This window comes from Corvus cornix, chromosome 2, assembly GCF_000738735.6.
Source record: "Corvus cornix cornix isolate S_Up_H32 chromosome 2, ASM73873v5, whole genome shotgun sequence".
NCBI classification, from domain to species: Eukaryota; Metazoa; Chordata; class Aves; order Passeriformes; family Corvidae; genus Corvus; species Corvus cornix.
In genome coordinates this window covers 139,219,941-139,238,762 of record NC_046333.1, presented here as the reverse complement: position 1 = coordinate 139,238,762, position 18,822 = coordinate 139,219,941, and the positions used below count along the sequence as shown (strand labels likewise).

At 38.0% G+C, this 18,822-nt stretch overlaps 2 long non-coding RNA genes across 2 annotated transcripts; one reads left to right on the top strand and one right to left on the bottom strand.

Moving 5' to 3' along the window:
- Window positions 1–338: 338 nt before the first annotated feature.
- Window positions 339–17,145, bottom strand: LOC109145304. The gene is made up of 2 exons (XR_002046619.3): window positions 16,890–17,145; window positions 339–5,376 (listed from the first exon to the last, which is right to left on the bottom strand). It is a non-coding gene; the product is annotated as an uncharacterized LOC109145304 (long non-coding RNA).
- LOC109145305 lies at window positions 1,412–8,658 on the top strand. The gene is made up of 4 exons (XR_002046620.3): window positions 1,412–1,495; window positions 5,208–5,279; window positions 6,261–6,332; window positions 6,896–8,658. It is a non-coding gene; the product is annotated as an uncharacterized LOC109145305 (long non-coding RNA).
- Window positions 17,146–18,822: the final 1,677 nt, after the last annotated feature.

Here is an 18,822-nt window from a genome sequence, read left to right as displayed (position 1 = left end):
TTTCAGAATGTTTTAAAAGGCTATAGAGTTTCCAAAGAATCATAACCAATGTTCAACATTATAAGTATCTTACAGACCTTGATAATTGGGATCATATTTTACTCATTTTGAAATGGTTAAAATTTGGAAAAAAATATGTATTTTGTTAATTAAATATTAGAGAATTTTTCCATAAGCCATAACATTAACAGGCTTAATTTTTCTAATGGGTCACTGCTTTTACAAATGCATTAGCGTTGAAAAGATAAAATTTGCTTAATTCATAGTAAGTTTTGTCTTTATTCAAGAGATTACCTATTTTTTTTTTTCAGTTATTTTTATTTTATTCAGGTATTTTATTTTCTTTAGTTATTTGTTTTCTTAAAGAAGGGAAATAGAGAAAGTAAGCTCATTTTCACTATTAGAGGGCATTTCTGGAAAGTGAAGCCTCTTGATTCTAAATCAGAATTAAATGACATTAATAACATATGCAATGCTGACAAACTGCAACACTGAAAGGGGTGACTCTACCACCTTTTCTTTTTTTTTCTGAGGTAAGATGAACAGACACCATTATATAAATCACCATGATTACACTGTAACAATAAAAAGTTTCTGCCTCAGAAGAACCACTTGTCTTTTCTGAAATATCTTGTTAACCAAGACTGAACATAAACTAAAGAAATTAAATAAGATACAATGACAGAGTAAGTAACAATTGAGGGAAGCAAGCCAGTTTTCTCTACTAAACCCTATCTTAAAATTTGTTGAAATTAACGTGGTGAACTGGGACTATTTTTAGAAGATAAATTTTTCATTCCATATTGTCATAGTGAAGGAAGGGGTGGCTGTACCATGAGGGGGACAAGCCAAGAGCTGAGGGTGACCCCACATTGTCTGTTCTTCAAAATGGAGCAGGGCTGCTGAGGCGAGACTTTCCCTTTTTTTACTGCACCAGCATTAGATTGAAAGAGCATTTAAGGATTGCAGGGCTCTGTATGAGGCCTCTGTCGTGTTTGGCACAACACTCCAGTGAAAAAGTACATTCAAATAAGTGAAACAAAAAATTGCAGTAAGCAAACTTCTCCACTGCAGCTGTAACCTCCTAGATGCTCCAGGCAATAGTGACTGTTGCATTTTGATATATCTCTTGCTTATAAAAGTTCCACACCAGAGACTCTAGTGACTTCAGCTTAACATTTGTGTGGGTGGGACAATAATCATGCTTTTGGCATTCACAAAGCTCTTCACTTCTGCTTTGCTTATAGCCAATTGCAAAAGTACCTCTGCAGGGTAAGCTATGAACAACTCCTCTGATTTAAAGAGAGAAAGGAGAACCAAATCTGCGTTCACAAAACGCAGAAAGTGATTAGGAGTCATGAGGGTCTGCCTGTTTGCCTACTTTCACAGTGGGGCAAGATTCTAGGAAAAATCTCACTCTGCTTTGAGGTCTGATGATTTCATCAGCTGTGCTACTGCAGGAGAAACTCAGGGAGCTGAACTCAAGTTTCAGCAGGTAAGGTATCCTTTTCAGTCTATCTCTCATTTAACTCCCAGGAACTCCACTGCACGCTGATGCACATCTCTTAATATACCATGAGTAGCTCCAGAATACTTATGTTTAAGCTGCCTCTGGTGTACTTCCTGTGTGCCTTTGGCTGCAAGGTTCTGGATGTAGTACAGTCTTAAAAAAATTTGGTTTTTATAGCTTTTTTAGTCCATACATAGTCCAAAATTTGGGATCAAAAGAGGCTTGTGTACATGCTCTGAGACAGCAGCTGCTAAATCATCTTTTGCAACTGGATCCATTAGTGAAGTTTTATTTGATTATATCTATTGTTGTTCTTACTCTCCAGTTCATGATAGTCACCAGTTTCCTTCCAATTTCCTTTAGCTGTAAATACAAAACAGGAGAAAGAAAACAATCTCGCCTTTGTGACACACAGTGAATTTGGCCTTGTATATACAGTATATTTTAAACCAAATTCCCTTAGAAGCTAGCAATTAGCAGATGTCAATGCCCAGTTTGCAAGTGGAAGCCAAAACAAAGACTAGAGACCTTCACACCAACGATCTGGATATTAAGTAGGAAAAAAAAATCTTCCAACCATAATACCTCTCTTTGTTTCTTAATGTGGTTGTAGCAATGAGGATTCAGTTGGAACAGCTGTGCAGAAAAAACAGATTTTTATCAATTTGGCATCTGTCTAGGAAAAATACAACATTGAGACTTAAGAGTAGAACAGGGCAGGCAGCTTTACAGCACTAGCTCTGCAACAAATGACACTTAAAAGTTCTTTGCGTTACGAGTTAGCTGGGAAAATACTGAATCCCATCATGGGATTAATTGCATATTCTTTGCTGGAAGAACACTCCTCTCTCAGAGAAGGGATCCAAAACCTGAACATCACTGGGCTATGCACTGCATGATTCATTAGAAGCTGTGAGGCCTCTAAGTATTTAGTTTAACATCTTCAGGACTCTCATAGTGGCTGATGCCATTAAAATCATTGAATTGCTGAGATTGCAAAGGATTTTGGGAGGTCTGTAACCTAAAGTCATGCTCAGGGTCCACACTGAATTCAGACCAGATGCCTCAGGGTTTTGTATGGTTGGCTTTGGAAATCTGCAACCTCTCAAGTAACCATTTTTAGTTATTACCCTCATAATTTTTCTTCTTATATTCAGTCAAAACCTCTCTCATGTAAATTTATGACCAGTTTCATATTTCAGCTCTGAACCTTAGGAAAGAAGTCTTGCTTCAGCAAACTTCTCAGCAACCCCCTCATAGGTACCGAAGCTCCTGTTAGGTTCCCTGCAGTGATCCTTTTCCAGATGGAACAAACTCAGCTCCCTCAGCCCCCTCCTCACAGCACAAACAGCATCCAGCCCCAGCTATCTTGGTGGCCCTCTGCTCAACCTGCTCCAGCTGATCAAAATCTTCCCAGTTTTGGTGTCCCCAAATTGGATGCAACATTCTAGATGTGATCTTAAAAACACAGAGTTATGCAGAATGATTGGTCCTCTTAATATTGCACAGAATACCACTGGCTTTTAATGCTGCCAGAGCTACACTGATCCCAATCATTTCCTACTCCTTCAGGAGCCTTTAAATGGCTTTCAAGAGGACTTCCCCCATGATTTTCTTGGGATTGAAATCTGTCCAGTTATAATTTAAAAAGTTCTGCAATACAGCACGGAGCAAAATGAGAGATTAAATTAACGTAGGTAACGGAAACAGTCCTTCCTTTCTACAGCCTCACACAGCTAGTTAATACTTCATTAGTATTTAAAATCTTGCTTTCCTTGAGGCTTTTGCAGGTAATGTCTGCAAAGTTCAACTCAGCACTAGACCTTTCTTCCTTTTCATAAAGATCAGAATAATTTTATTTTGTCAGATGTGGATTTTCAACTTGGGACTCTCTCTTTAGGCCTTGGAGTATTTATATTGGTCTTTTAGGAAGAACATTAATGTTTTTCTTTTAAAAAAGAGACAGAGAGGAAGGTTAATTTTTGTTACAAATTAGTAGGAAATCTAGCATGTCAGAAGACCTGTGTTCATTTCCACTTTGTATCTTTATAGGGTACCCAGTTTTCCAACCTTTAAGAAATTGGATAAGGCAAGAATGAAATAAAGCCTCTGCAACATATTGTGCAGATTTCTAAGATATGAGAAAGAAAAAGTTCTTGGTGCATCTGCCTGGTAGTCTCCTTCAGAGTTCCTGTGCCTACAGTACGATTATTTAAGATTTTAAAATGGCAAATATTACTTACACAAATTACTTATACAAAAGTTTTGGAATTGTTGCCTTTAATATTCACAGCGAGTTCCCATACAGGAGTTCCTCCAGATCATTAATTATACCTGTCAATAATTCCTGTTCTTCTTGTTTGCAATGCCTCTTTTGAGATTATGTCCATACACATATTCTACATGTGTAAAGAAAAATTTTATTGAATACATATTCTGAACTACCTATTTTAAGGTGAGATAAAAACACTTATCTCAGCTACATATTATTTAGGACCACACATCTGTGTAAAAATTCAAAGTTTCAAAATACAGTTAATTTTGAGAAAAAAAAATCACATAAATTTCTATTTAGAGTTAGGCTAAACTAATAATAAGAGTGATTAATAAAAATAGTAATTCCAAATGCTACATTTACACCTCAACTAAGTTTTCAGTTAGCTGTAACGTACAAGTATGATAAGCAAATAAAAATGTGAAATAATTCTTCCAAAACATTTCATTGCTTAGTGCTTTTTTGTACCTCCCCAGGGAGAACAGAGAGTGGTTGTAAAAACATTGCCATTATTTGTAATTTTATATCACCATTTTGCAAAATTCTTTCTTACTTGTAAAGAAAACATTCAATAAATCTTTTCCAATCAGCCCATTCTGGTCCTGAAGTTCATATCTTTGTGTTCCAACAATTTTTTCTACCAACTTCCCCTACCAACTTCCCCCTAAAATATGCAAGCACTTCTTCCAATCCACCTCAGTTCAACACAGAACATCAACTGCAAGTCATTTTTAGAGAAAATGACCAATAAGAAGCAAATGCGGAGTTGTTTGACTGAATGGTGACTGCAGGGACAGGAAAGTGTATATATGTGTATAAATAATATTTATATATATGCTATACATATACATGTGTTTTCTAGGTTGGATAAGACTGAGAAACAGGAACTGCCTGCAAGGGCACAATTTCTTTCCTGATTCAGATGTTTTTTAATCTTGAACTTAGTTAAAATTTTTTACAAATTCCAAACCTTTTAAAGAATTCTTAAAATTATAATTTGAATCTAAAAAGTTAGTAAGTTTGCCTATATAGGTTGGGGAACATCCACCTTTGGATATATTTTGATCTAATGTTGAAGTTACTCCTTCTTTGAGTTGGAGTTTGGACATCACTCTCTGATTTCCAGGGAGTCAAGATTCCATGTAACCATTCCAATAAAGTTGATAGATACCTTTAAAGTGATTTCAAAAATATTTGAGTTAATCAAAGGAAGGCAGGACAGAACCTTACTTTGGATGGAAAGGCCACACAGACCTGGTCCATATGGTACATCCATGTATTACGCTGGTTGAAACTTGAAAAGGAGGGGTGAAGAACACAGTTTATTTCATCTCACCATAGATCTGAGCTTCTTGAATTTTAGAAAGTGATCTTCTGTTACCAATATAAATTTTCATTTTAACTGTTTTCTTTCTTTTCCAGCGTCTTGTCTTCTACCTGCTACTATTTGAAAGACTAAAGAAATCCATTCTTTTGTTCCTGCTACATTCACTGGTCAGTAACATGTAGATCTGGTTTCATCTAAAATTGTTCTTTGCAGTCAGTTTCTCTTGAAGACATTGCTTCATTGGTATTGAATTGACAATTCAATCTGAAATAGAACAGAGGTATGCTTGATGTGAGGGATAACTATACATACAGAACATGAAGACCCCTAAAATTATAATTTGCAAGTGGAATGCAGCTTTGCAACATTTGCAAACATTATAATCATTTTATCATAGATACTCATTTTTCTTTCTCTCATTAATGCTAGCAGCAACTTTCTGATCTTCTATCTTCTGATCTTCACTCTTGTACAACAAAAAGGTAATTATATGTGCTATTGGCAGGCTGCTACGTGTGGCAATTAATTTAGACTACTGATTTATGAGTGTTGTCTCTTTGTGCACAGTTATGATGCACTTAAAAATCTTAATTGATTAAATCAAATAGGCTAGATAGCTTTAATTCAGCAAGAATATTTCATAATATTAAAAGTAGATCTGAGTTCTGAAAAAGTTTAAAAGCACTCTGAATAGTGTACTAATTAAAAAGAATGGAAAATAAAAAGGAAAAAGGAGAAAGAAAAATGTCATGACAATGTAGTTCAAAGTATGACATCTTGCCTGGATATTCCAGGATTAGATTGCATAAAATGATCTTTCATTCCAGTATAGAGGAATGGAATAAAGATACATCAGCAATATTGTAAATTATGCATCAGGAAGCATTGCCCTTCTCTGACAATGTTACTGACCAACTGTGAGTTTGCATCTGGTGTCAAGGCGACACTACAAATATATAAATGTATGTGCTTGGGAAAGTGCATGAGCAAAGAATTTGTCTGGAAATTCTTTTTCACTAACACAGTTATGTTTCCATTGGACCAGAAGATGACAATGAATCTATTACACTGCCTGGATGTCTACACAATAGCTTGATCATTTTTACATTGGCTATTTTTGTCTTATTAATTTCCTTTTCTTTTTTCAGTTTTCACTTTTTGATTCAAGATCTTTGGGAGGCCTTCTATTACATGTGGGAGACTGAAACTCTGGTTTCTAGGTACTCCCCTTCATTAAATATTTATGAATTATATATACATAAGAAATCTTCCTTGCATAATATATTATTTTATTTTATAATGATGGACATCGTAAATCAACACCATTGATCACCGACGTAATTCTCTTATGCGTAGTTTTAGAATGACTTTCAGTGATCAATATAATTCAAAGCAACTGCATTGCAGAACAAATCTACACTTTAAAGCAGAAAACAATGCTATTGCAACATATTCACTTTTAGTGAAACACCAGTACATACAGCATAAGGGAGATATGATGCAGCTGCTTTGCAGTTTGACTGGACTCCTAAGTAATAATTTGTTTTCAAAATTCCAGTCTTTGTTTTGTATCCATATGGTTATTATGGTCTGTCTCTGAAAGCCTTAATATTATGATGGCATTAAATTCAAATTTATTTCTATTTTAAAATCAACAAGATTAACATTTAATGAGTAATACTTGTGAAAGTATCCTTCAATAATTCATCATGCAATCACAGGATGTGCATAATATTTGCACATAATTTGTGTAAATATTGCTTTATTTTTTTTGCTTTTACAGGCAAGGAACACTATTGGGACATAATAGCTCATAAACCTGGAAGAAGTGTACCAATATTTATAGACAATAAAGGAAAAATATCTGGTAAACTGTAAACACTGATGTCCATATTTATTAAATGCTGACCTATTACTCTTTTATTTGGGGACCAATGGTGTGTTCCAAAAGTGATTTTAACCTTCCAAGGAGCAATAGGGAAATCTCTCAAGAGTCCTATGACATGTGAGTGTAAATAACTGTGATGTTATTCACTGTCTGTAACTGTGATTGTCCTGTAAGCAAGATTGAAGTTCCTCATGTTTCTCAAAAGTAGAAGGCATAAAAGTACATGGTAAGATGTAGATTTGCTCTAGGATTTATAGATATTTCTTTGCTAGAGAAGAGACAGATAATTTCAATCTGATGTATTTCCTACCTATAATTTTTATGGATTAGTATCGTATTTGAATTAGATATTATTTAAACCTTATTGACTAGACAAGCATAAAGGAACAATCTGCTTGATAGTAATTCCTCACAGTCTACTGAATGCACCACTGCCATTACAATGGCTGGTATTTAAAGCATACAGCTTTATGGACTCTGCAGCTGGACAGAGCTCACACTGGGAGCACGTGACATTCAGCTAAAATCTTATGCTGGCTGCCTGGGGGCTGGTTTCAGGTGTGATGCTGGGCTGTGTGCTGTAATCCAGGCACTCCCCATTTCTCTTAAACAAACTGGGCAGGAAACCCTGACAGGAGCCAAAAGCAAATGTGGCTAAAGCGCAAAGAGAACGGCAGCATGGCTATTGGCAAAGGCAAGATTTTTGAAGAGGAAATTTATATTGTCTAGCTCACTTCCAAGCTTACAACCTATATCAATCTGCAATCAATCATTGACTTGTTTTGGATACCTACCTTATAAAACTTTGCAGGATTTAAATTTTTGTATTCTTTTAAAATACAGCTGGAGGAGTAAACTGTATTTGTATCTTTCATCTCTATTCAATGTTTAGTTCTTACTATGCCAGAATTCAGTTCCCTTTATCTCAAGATAATGAAGTACACATTTCTCACCACACAAAATGTTTTTAGTTTATTGTTCGAGGAGTGAGTGTATAGGACGTACTGAGATGAAAGCATTCATGGGCCTATCTGCTGAGACATCCATAAAGAGAAGTCAAGAATCATTAATTTAGAAATAAAAATATAAAAACCTATATAATAAACAAAGTACTTAGGAGGAAGAAGAGTCTTGGATTTGATTCCAGGAGCAGTGGTAGGTTTTATGCCCTTTTTTTCTCCATTGAAATGCAGAGAGCTTCTGGCTGTAATATTTGGGGGGGGGGGGTGGGGGGAATAACTTTTAATAGAATTCAATAAGAGTCAAAAGACAAAATTTTGAGACAAAACTCTCTAGATGACACCTCCTTTTCAGTTTCCTACTCAGATTACTTAGATGGTTTTCTTGAGATAGTTTTTCCTTGATACATGGTACACTAATACAAAAGATCTCTAGGATGGAGTATGGAGAAACAGTGCAATAACCTCCAGATTTACAATATTGTCCTAGGTTACAATGTAAGATGTGCCCACTAGCATGTATTTTATCACCATCTTCATGAGCTGTTAAAACCAGGTGGGGCAGTGCTCCCTGCCTCCTCCTTCAAGACTATGTCCTGTTAATGGCCCATCAGTGCCTTGTCTCATGACTCATCATTCCTTTGTGAGATGCTCCACCCAGAGGGAGAAACCAAGCATCCCATCCTGGATATAAACTGTGATTTTTGAAGACAACAGGCAGCCTTTCCCACTGGATTTCCAGAGGACAAGAGCTACATACCTACCACTGGACCTTCTGAGGAAGACCAGATCTTTCTACACAGGGTCACCACTTCAACAGAACCACATCCATTCACTTGAGGAGGACTGCAGCCACCACCTTATTGGACTGCTGCTGGTACCCTGACTAACAGGGCCAGGTCGTATATGACTCTGTCAGTTTAAATCAGTTTTTTCCCCTGCCTTTTTCCCCTGCCAGTGATCAACAGTAAAGAACTGTTATTCCTATTTTTCCTGTTTCCCATATCTTTGCCTGAAAGCCCCTTGATGTCAAAATTATAATAATTCGGAGGGAAAGGGGGTTGCATCTTCCATTCCAAGGGAGGCTCCTGCCTTCCTTAGCAGACACCTGTCTTTCAAACCAAGACGAATGTGATGAGATCTTGCAAGATATTTTATTAAATTTTATTTTTTTCATCTGTATTTCCTACAAACACTACAATAGTCACCATCTGATCCAGTGACATGTGTGTTACACAATCAGGAAAGAGCCAGATAGATCTTTTCATCTGTGAGTCTGAGAGAGCAGACTCATGTAGTAAGTTTATGGAACTTTTTCCTAACTTGATGTTTCTGTCAACAAGCTCAATGTAGAAAAAGTATGTGCTTTTAAATCTCTAGTTTCAAAACGTATTTATTTCTGTATCTCAACGATTTTCTTTCTGTGATGATTAGGTTTGATTTTGGTTTTGGATCACTTACTAACACAGATTCTAAAACTTTTCCTCAACTTCCTTATGGTTTCAAGAAGATCCGTTGACCCCAGCTGCAAGACTCCTCCCCACATCCTAAATCTAAGCCCAGAGTATGCTCCAAAGGGTATATTACCACTACAACAAGCCTGGCATTTCCCAAAGGGTCATGGTTTCTACTTTTCATTTTCCCAGTCCATAACAGGAACAAAATGTGAAAATTTATTCTACTTGGAGGGTGGCGAGGCACAGGAAAAGGCTGCCTAGAGAAGTTGTGGTTGCCCTATCCCTGGAAGTGTTCAAGGCCAGGTTGAATGGGGCCCTAAGCAACATAATCTAGTGGGTTGCATCCCTGCCTATGGTGGGGAAAAAGGAAGAAGGTTGGAACTAGATGACCTTTAGCTCCTTTTCCACCCAAACCATTCTATGACTCTACAACAAAATGGGAGATTTTCTTCCCATTAATCCTGAAGGACCTATTGAAAGGGACACTGACCAAGAAGACTGAATTTTTGCCCAGAACTGTTATCACTATCTTATGTCAGCTGAGAAGAGTGGTTAGAAAAGGAGTAAGAGATGCCAGAAGTGGAAGAGGTTTACCAAAAAGCCAACTATCATAAAATACTCCTAGCCAAGGCTATGTTTGGTCATGATAGAGATATTCTATTAAGATATAAAGAAGATGTTGGCAAACTGCAGCTGGTACAGTATGTTAATGCTGAAAGTCTTGAGTCTCTTTATTGAGAATCCCTAAAGCTTATGGGTCCTTAGTGTCAGTATATGTACTACCTGATACCTCTGACAGCTACATTGAGATTCTGCCACCGACCATGAGAACTGATTACATTCTAAACAGAATTCACACAGAGACAGGACAGACTGTCTAAGAAATCTGAGTTTAGGGTAATGTTGATACCTTCACAACATGAGGCTGTCTCTCATGACTGCTTTTAAAACATGATGTATTAATAACCTGTCCTTGGATGAGGTAGCCTAAGTCTCACTGCAATGTCCCTATCCAAACAATTTTTTTTTGTTTTTTTGGTCCTTCAAATCTTCTAATGCAAGTATCAGGTTAATGGAGGGCTTACGAAGAACAGGAGTGAAGGTATGTGTAGATTTATACCTTCCTGTGATACCATGGAGAAGCCCTTAATTTTAGCGTTTAATAATCCTCGTTCTTCGGCTGGGAATCAAGTGGCTATTAATAGAAAGGGAATCTAGGCAAATTTAAAATAATTCCTGTGAGTGAGAGTGCTTTGGACCTGGCAGAAATACATAAATAAAGAAGGCTAAAAAAGTAAGAAAGAACCTGTGGGTGCTTAAGTTTGGAATTTTACAATATACAAGTGTGCCCATATTGAGGGTGAAACGGATTTTGTGAGTCAAGAGGAGATACAGATGAGCATCCATACATCATTTTTATCTCCAATTCTTATTCAGGTTATTATCTGATGACTGGGTGGAATGAAAGGAATCACTTTGATGCTTGAGGTGCTGTCCTTCAGAGGAGAAAAATAGGTCTTTGCCTGTCTTCTTGAATGTCACCTGCTGTGGCAGTAGGTCAATACCGATTTCTAAATTATGTCCCTCAGGGTGAGAGGTGCGGTGTTGCATTCACTTTGCAGAAGCATATGACTTCTCCCACAAAGTCCTTCACCAGTTTAATAACAATGACTGAAAGACCTCTCAGATTTTTTTCCTCCTGTATTCAATCTTTTTATTCCATAATTTTTTAAGTCTCTTAAGCAAGAGACATTAACTCTTCTTCTTGTTGTGCTATAATTGCTTAAAATTCAGTACTTCTATTGAGACTTTTACATGACCTGCATCCTAGAAAGCAACTTAGAGTTATAAAAGTTCTGGGGTCTTCTCTTTATTTCTAAGACTAGCTTATTTTCTGAAAAACTGAAGAAATTATGGAGAAAGAAATGGATTTTTTTTGCAATGAAATGCACCCAGATATTCCATGAGTCCATGGCTTTGATTTAATTATGGATTATTTATCTCCCTTGTCCTTCTGCATAGCTATACATGAAGTCAGATATATGAATATAATACAATACAAATTGGTTTATTTTCTATTAAAATATTTATTGTCTCCAAACTGACTAGTTTAAGGCTTTATTTAAAAGCTTTAAACTTATTTTATCAATTCCTTTTATTTATATTCCACATCTAGGCCACTTTATCTGTTTTTTTTCTTCCTCTTCACTGATTTGACACAAGGCTGGCTGAGACTAAAAATATGTTTCAGCATGTGCCTGAAACACATGAAAATCAGACTCTTGTCTTTGTGTGGGGGTGTAGCATCTGAAAATAGGAAAGCTGTGCAAGCACTGCTCACCTTATAATGTCAGCACAACCTGACATTTTTGTAAGAATCATCCTTCACTCAAGTGCTACTGACTTTAATTTATCTCCAATGTTTTCCCTGAGATTCATAACACAGTAAACCGCTTTAACAAAAAGAATGCATCGATTTTTCCTAACTTCTTTAAATCCATTAACCTACCTTTATGATGATAAAATTTTCCAGGGACTTTGTACAAATCAACTTTCTATAACATCACTTCTTTAACCTACCTTTGATAAATGATTTTCCACGGTATATACACTGTATCTTTACTTAGCAAGAGAGCTTGGGTACATGTTAGTCCTACTGTAATTTCTGACATTTCTCATATTTTGCACCTTATTGTGAACATAATAGAAAATAGAAAAGGCAAAATACTGCGGACTTACACCAAAGCCATGCTTACTGCAGTTCTGAAGGAAACAGGGAAGAAACAATCCTGACTTTAGTGTGTATTTATAAGGCACAAATAAAGTCTGGATACTCAAATTTATAAAACCTAAAGGTAGCATTTTCACTCTTTCTCTGCTTTGTTGTCTGCCCTAGACATGCCTCAGCAGACAACACACAAGTCAAGTAAGGCAGCAAAAATTTAGGCATATTGAACTAAAAGCAACCTGGTTTAGTAGCCTTTCTTATGCTCTCTCTGAATCTCTCCTGAGCACTATCTAATTGTCACCACTTTAAAAAGTGGAGTGGTTTTTTTGTTTGTTTGTTTGTTTGGGTTTTTTTTTTTTTTTTTTTTTGTCTTCATTGGCAACATCAGAGCAGCAAACTGAGTGCTAAAGATCTTGTGATAGGTCTTGATGTTGGACTTTGACAGTACTCTTCCACACCTTAGCATTCTGAGTGGGAAACAAACTATTTGAGACATTTGAGTGGAGTTCCTCATGTCAATTTTTCAGGTGCATACTAAAGGTGGAAGTCTGAGTGTTTGTTTGCGGACCAAAACTATGGGCAGATGGTCACACAAATCTATGCTGCTTCCAGTGGTAAGAAAACTGATATTTGTAAGAGCAAGCTCTCTCTGCTCATGCAGCACAGCAGATGTCTGCCCTCTCCTGCTCCTTCACCAACAGTTCTGAGCACCAGCTGTTCACAAAGAGGTCCTGATGAAGCATTGAAGTGAAGGCAGAGCTGATTCCTGTGTGCACCTGTCTTCAGACAAAAGCTAAATGCACCAAATATACTATATTATAGCTACACAATATTACTTCGTTTAAAATTATATAAGAAATGTATTTTTACTATTTATAGTAAAGGACCTTAAATAAGAAGGTTCATAAGAAGTTTAGAATAAAGCTGGAATATTATATTTTACATAGATGTGAAATATGCTGATCACTTGCTTTTCCCACTTGCTTTTTTTTTTTGGACAAATGCATTCTATCCACATTTTTTAATGAAATATAGGGGATTTTAGCTCAAGAACAAGTGTGTTTGCTGTCTTTCTTCAAGGGATTAGTGTAATATTTCCATTTTTTTCTCATTCTTCTCTTCTGGATGTGAAATATTTTTTTCTTAATTTGTTGATTTCTCTCAGGACAAAAGTAGCCTGAAATATGATCACTTTTCAGACTTATTTGGATATTGGAGGCTCATTTCTTGGAAAGCAAAAAGCCTCAGGACAGGAAACAGGTGAATCAAAGGGACATCAGTTGCTTTTGCAAAGATTTTGTTCATAACTGAGTAAAACCACAACTGTCTGCCTGGTTTACACTTGAATGTGGTAGTGATGGGGCCATTAATTAAACAGGTACTTAGAGCTTAAGGCTGCGGGAGACCTTTAGATCATTTTGGACTTTGTGTATTCAGTAGATTAACTTACACTCAGAAATTCCTATAGGAATCCAAACGACTTTGATTAGTCTCGGAGATTCTGATCTTCAAAATATTGAACAGGTAAGCCACAGTGAACTATGAATGAGACAGAAGTTCCACCAGTTTCTGGTGAAATACTTCAAGATGATTTCACCTTGGCCAGGATTCAGTAGTTAAAAACACTACCGAACTGAACAGATGAACAGTTTCTTTGTTTTTCTGATAGTGACTTTGAACCTGAGAGAAAGATTCATTAACCAGTCACTTGGAACAAACGTTCTTCTACTGCAGAACATGTTCCATCCTTCCCAGTCTTTCAGCTCAAGGTAAAGACAGACACATAACAGGTAGTAACAAACTCCATCTTTCTCAAGAATGCAAAGTAACATAAAATTAGAAAACTTCTGAACATATGTGCATTATTAAGGGAAACAAACAGCCCCCATCCACCCCCAAACACAAAAAAACCAAACTCAAAGCCAAACCAAACCCCTTCACATCCTGACTTTCAGAGAAAACGATGAAAACTGTGTTGGTTTTAGACTTTTGTCACAATTTCCATCATTTCTATAGATATGTAAACTTTAATACAGGTTCTTCTCCTCTGCAGCCCTCGAAAAAGTGAAATTTCAATGATATATGTCCCAGTCCCACAAGGAAATCTCAAATCCAAAACTATTCCTTCTATCCTTGCTATTCCTTCTAGAAAACTACATAGTATTCTGGGCCAGTTTGTTTAAATTCAAAATGCATGCTACCTGCATGTACTTTGTGGTATGCCTTTATCAGGTGTCTCTTTCACTAACAAGAAAATGCATACAGTGATAAGGCATTCATCCACCTTCTCTTTTGTAAGCTGAATAACTGGTGATACTGGAGCCTTCCACACCAAAGCTTGCTTTTGCATGATGTTCATGGCCTATCTTTGGTCTCATTTTCATTACATGTGGTATGGTAGTAAATCTCCTAATCTCTGCACATTCCTGCATCACCCATTATATGGTTGGATGTGACCTTGAATGGCAGAACCAGCACCCCACTCAGGTTCAATCCGAAGAAGTGTCTGTTAAAGACAGTGGCACAAGTTCTGTGTAAGAAAAATACTAGTTGGTCAGGTCAACTCTGTCCTGTCTTTAGCATATCATAAGGAAAAAGGAAACACATATTGTTGCTTCCCTAGGCTATTTTACCCTTCGTCTCAAAGCACAGCTCACAGTCTGCTGGAGTGCTAACAGCATGGATGACCACATTTCTATGCTTGAGCCTGTACCAGAGCTCTATTTCATTTGCTGTTATAGACAAAGCCTTTCATTTCTTCTTGTCCTCTATAAGACGTCAGCAAAAGACACCTGCTTTTCTGGGTTTCACTTCCCTTGGACCCCTGATAAGGCCCACTCTTTATCTTCAGGCCTTGCAACTAGTCAGCAACTTGCTGGAAAAATTAACTGGTATTTCCCTCTGATCCACAGGGTAATTTTATCATTAATCTGCAGTGCATATTCTTGAGGTATAGGGGAACTTTGAAATAGGAATGATGATAATATAGCCAGTGGCAGTGAAGCCAGAAATAGTTTAAAATGCAGATTGGATTCAGTGGTAATAGGGTTAGGGATATGATAACACTAAAGTTTCATAACATCCTTATTCACATTATTATTCTTACTGGGAATAGTCACATCACCTTAGAAGTCTCCACAATGAGAGAAGTTAATGGAGCTATCTGACCACTCTGGATGCATCTGAATTTACCAAATGGGAATTGTGAATTATTACAAGAGAGACAACAGCAAAGTTTCTTACTGTTTGGGAGAAGAGAAAAATTAGAGTGCCAAAATATGTGGCATTATGAGCAAAACATCTGAAAACCAAACATTTTATTTTCTGGAGGTTTATAAATCATTCACACATATGTAGTTACAACATTTTATGGTATTTGGAGCACTCTTAAATGTATTTTTCTCAAATGAGAGCTTATAACTTAACCATTAACTTAACCATTTCAAGGATCGTATAGAATATTTTGCTGGGAGCTTCATAGTTGTTTATCTATTCTATTCTATTCTATTCTATTCTATTCTATTCTATTCTATTCTATTCTATTCTATTCTGTCTAATCTATTTTGAAGACACCTACTCATTTAACGTGTTTTTAACCTACGTAATCACTCTAGAAAGCTTTATTAGACACAAGTCATATCATGAATGTAACAAAAAATGGCAGTAGGTGTAGGGCTGTAATTTTATACATTTAATTTAAGGTTGTAACAGCTCTGTGTTCCTTATAGTATCCCATCTTAGAAAGACAGCAGCACTCTCTACTCTCCTATTCCTGCTGTGCCCTTACTGAGCCACATATTCTTCTAATCAGGCTAAGTGCAGCTCCTACACTTTGGCCATGTTGTATGGTATGAAATGAGAACGTAAGAGCACTAGGGTTACCAGGTAAGGAAAAACTTTGGTATATGAGGTGATTGAGCTAAAAAGTACTCATAATTGGGTTGAAAATCATAACTCATTCTCCCCACAGGAATCTTTAGTACAAGAAGAGGCAGCTGGTCTGAAGAATAACATTAACTAATAATGTTTACAGAGTCAGTCTTAAAAAGGAATTGCCCCTGGAAGATACTAAGGACTAAAATGAAACCACTCTGAGATACTGGCAGAAAATGTAGGTGTGTGGGATCAGTTTCCTTCTCATAGAGCTTTCATCCTCTGAAGGAGAATCCTAAATGTTTTTTTCAGTTTCGAAATCTGCCTGTGCTGAAGTATATGTGAGAACATGAAATCACCTAATAATTTCACTTTTTGCAATAAATTTATGAAAGCACTAAGTCACAGTGGTCACATTCTAGTATTTTTCCCTGTCTTCTTTTGTCCCTGATAAAGATTTCAGTGCATAACATTCTTATGGGTATTTCTCAGCTACTGTAAAATTACCCTCTGGCTTGGCCATGATACCACAGACATGTCCTTTCAGACACTATGTAGTTAAAGAGGTCATTGGCAAATTCCGTATTGCCAGAAGAATATTTTAGCCATCAACAGCTTTTACTTTCCAGCTAAGAACATCAGATTAATTGCCTTACTCTCTTTCATGCACAGGGATTGTGTCCCAGTTTCAGACAAATTCGGAGCAACGTCTGAAATGAACGTCCCCTGATAGAAAGCAGGTTACAGCCAGCCCTCCCCCACCAGGTTTGGAAAGAATTTTTCCTTGGTGGAAAGTGACAGGAAAAAAACTATTTATTTAGCAAACACAGTGGATGCAGGCATGGGAAAAGAATAATGCGAAATAATAAAACCTCTTGCTGTGGAGAGAACCTGGGTAGATTTCAGAGTCCTTTGTGGGTGTGGCTTTCTCCTCTTTGGACCTGGGCTGGCTTGGGCCCCTCCTGGTCGAGGTGTAAGGTCTCCCGGCCGATGTTTTGGTGTTGTTGAACAGTCCAGAAGAGAAGAAAAAGAAACCCAAGTTCCAGGAAAACTCCTTGCTTTAGCTAACAAACAAAAAGCTAACTAGAAAGTAGGAGAATGCCACTCTCTTCCCTGCTGCAGAGAGCCAAGCTGAGCAGCTGGGCAGGAGAAGCCAGAGAGCTTATCTCTGTTTTTGAACACAGTGCTGAAGGAATTCCACTGGCTTCCCCCCCGCTCTCTCTTAAAGGTCTGCCTTAAAGCTACAGAAAAGGCACAGGATTCATGTCTGGGCATAGAGCAGGCAATAGGGGATACACATCATAAAGTCACCCCAAGACATTCCACCCCTTATCCCATATCGTTGGGTCAATGCCCAAATTAATATATTCTAACTCTATGCCCACACATTAATACACACATATATATATACAGCTATGTACAAACAGTGACAGTGACATTCTGCAAGCAGTGGTAGACAGGCATTCCACACGTGGCTCTAACCCAACAATCAGATCTCCCTGCGATACACAACATGTTGTTCCATCTTTCTGCATTACCCACCATGTACAACCAGGTCCCTGAGCAATGACAAACCCATGGATGGGTTTGTCTGTATTTGAGGCAGAATTAATCCAAACAGTCTTTCCTAACAGACCTCTGACATGCACTACTGGGACCTTATCTCCATCTACTGTATGCAGGGGCTCAGACTGGGCAGGGCCAGCTTGATTGGTGGAGCCTTGGGTGTTAACTAACCAGGTGGCCTTTGCTAGATGCTGCTCCCAATTTTTGAAAGTTCCCCCACCCAGTGCCTTCAAGGTGATTTTCAACAATCCATTGCACCATTCCACTTTGCCTGCAGCTGGTGCATGGTAAGGGATATGGTACACCCACTCAATGCCATGTTCTCTAGACCAGGTGTTAATAAGGTTATTAAAATGAGTCCCATTGTCAGACTCAGTTCTCTCAGGGGTGCCATGCTTCCAAAGGACTTGCTTTTCCAGGCCCAGGATGGTGTTCCGGGCAGTAGCGTGAGGCACAGGGTAGATCTCCAGCCATCCAGTGGTGGCTTCTACCATTGTGAGCACATAGCGCTTGCCTTGGCGGGTTTGAGGCAGTGTGATGTAATCAATCTGCCAGGCCTCCCCATACTTGTATTTGGACCATCGCCCACCATACCACAGAGGTTTCACCCGCTTGGCCTGCTTGATCGCAGCGCATGTCTCACAATCATGGATAACCTGGGAGATACTGTCCATGGTTAGATCCACCCCTGGGTCTCATGCCCATCTATAGGTGGCTTCTCTGCCTTGATGGCCTGAGGCATCATGGGCCCATCAAGCTAGGAACAACTCTCCCTTGTGTTTCCAATCCAAGTCTAACTCTGTCTTGGGGTGACCTTATGATGGGTATCCCATATTGCTGCCTATGCCCAGAAATTAATTCTGCCTTTGTACCTTTCTATGCCTCTAAACTGAGCCTCAGAGGGGGAAGGAAAAAACTGAGCAAAACTTTTTCAAAGCAGTTTGCAGCTTGTTCAAGGTCACACATAGATAGCAATTTGTTTACAGCTGCGGCAGGGGAGGGAGGAAGCACCCGGCTTGCTGCGCCCAGGACAGTTTTTTTGGCCAGTGGTTCAGCTGCTTTGTTCTCCGGAGAGAGACTGAGAGCTGAATTTTTCCTTCCCTGGAATTTCAGATTTTCTCCCTTTTCTACTGGACTGCTTGATTGCTTTAACATCAGAGCACATCAGGAGGACTTTCCACCGGGCACAGAGGGCCTGGCCCTGGTCCAAGCCCCAGCTCCAAGGAGACCAAAGGGAGG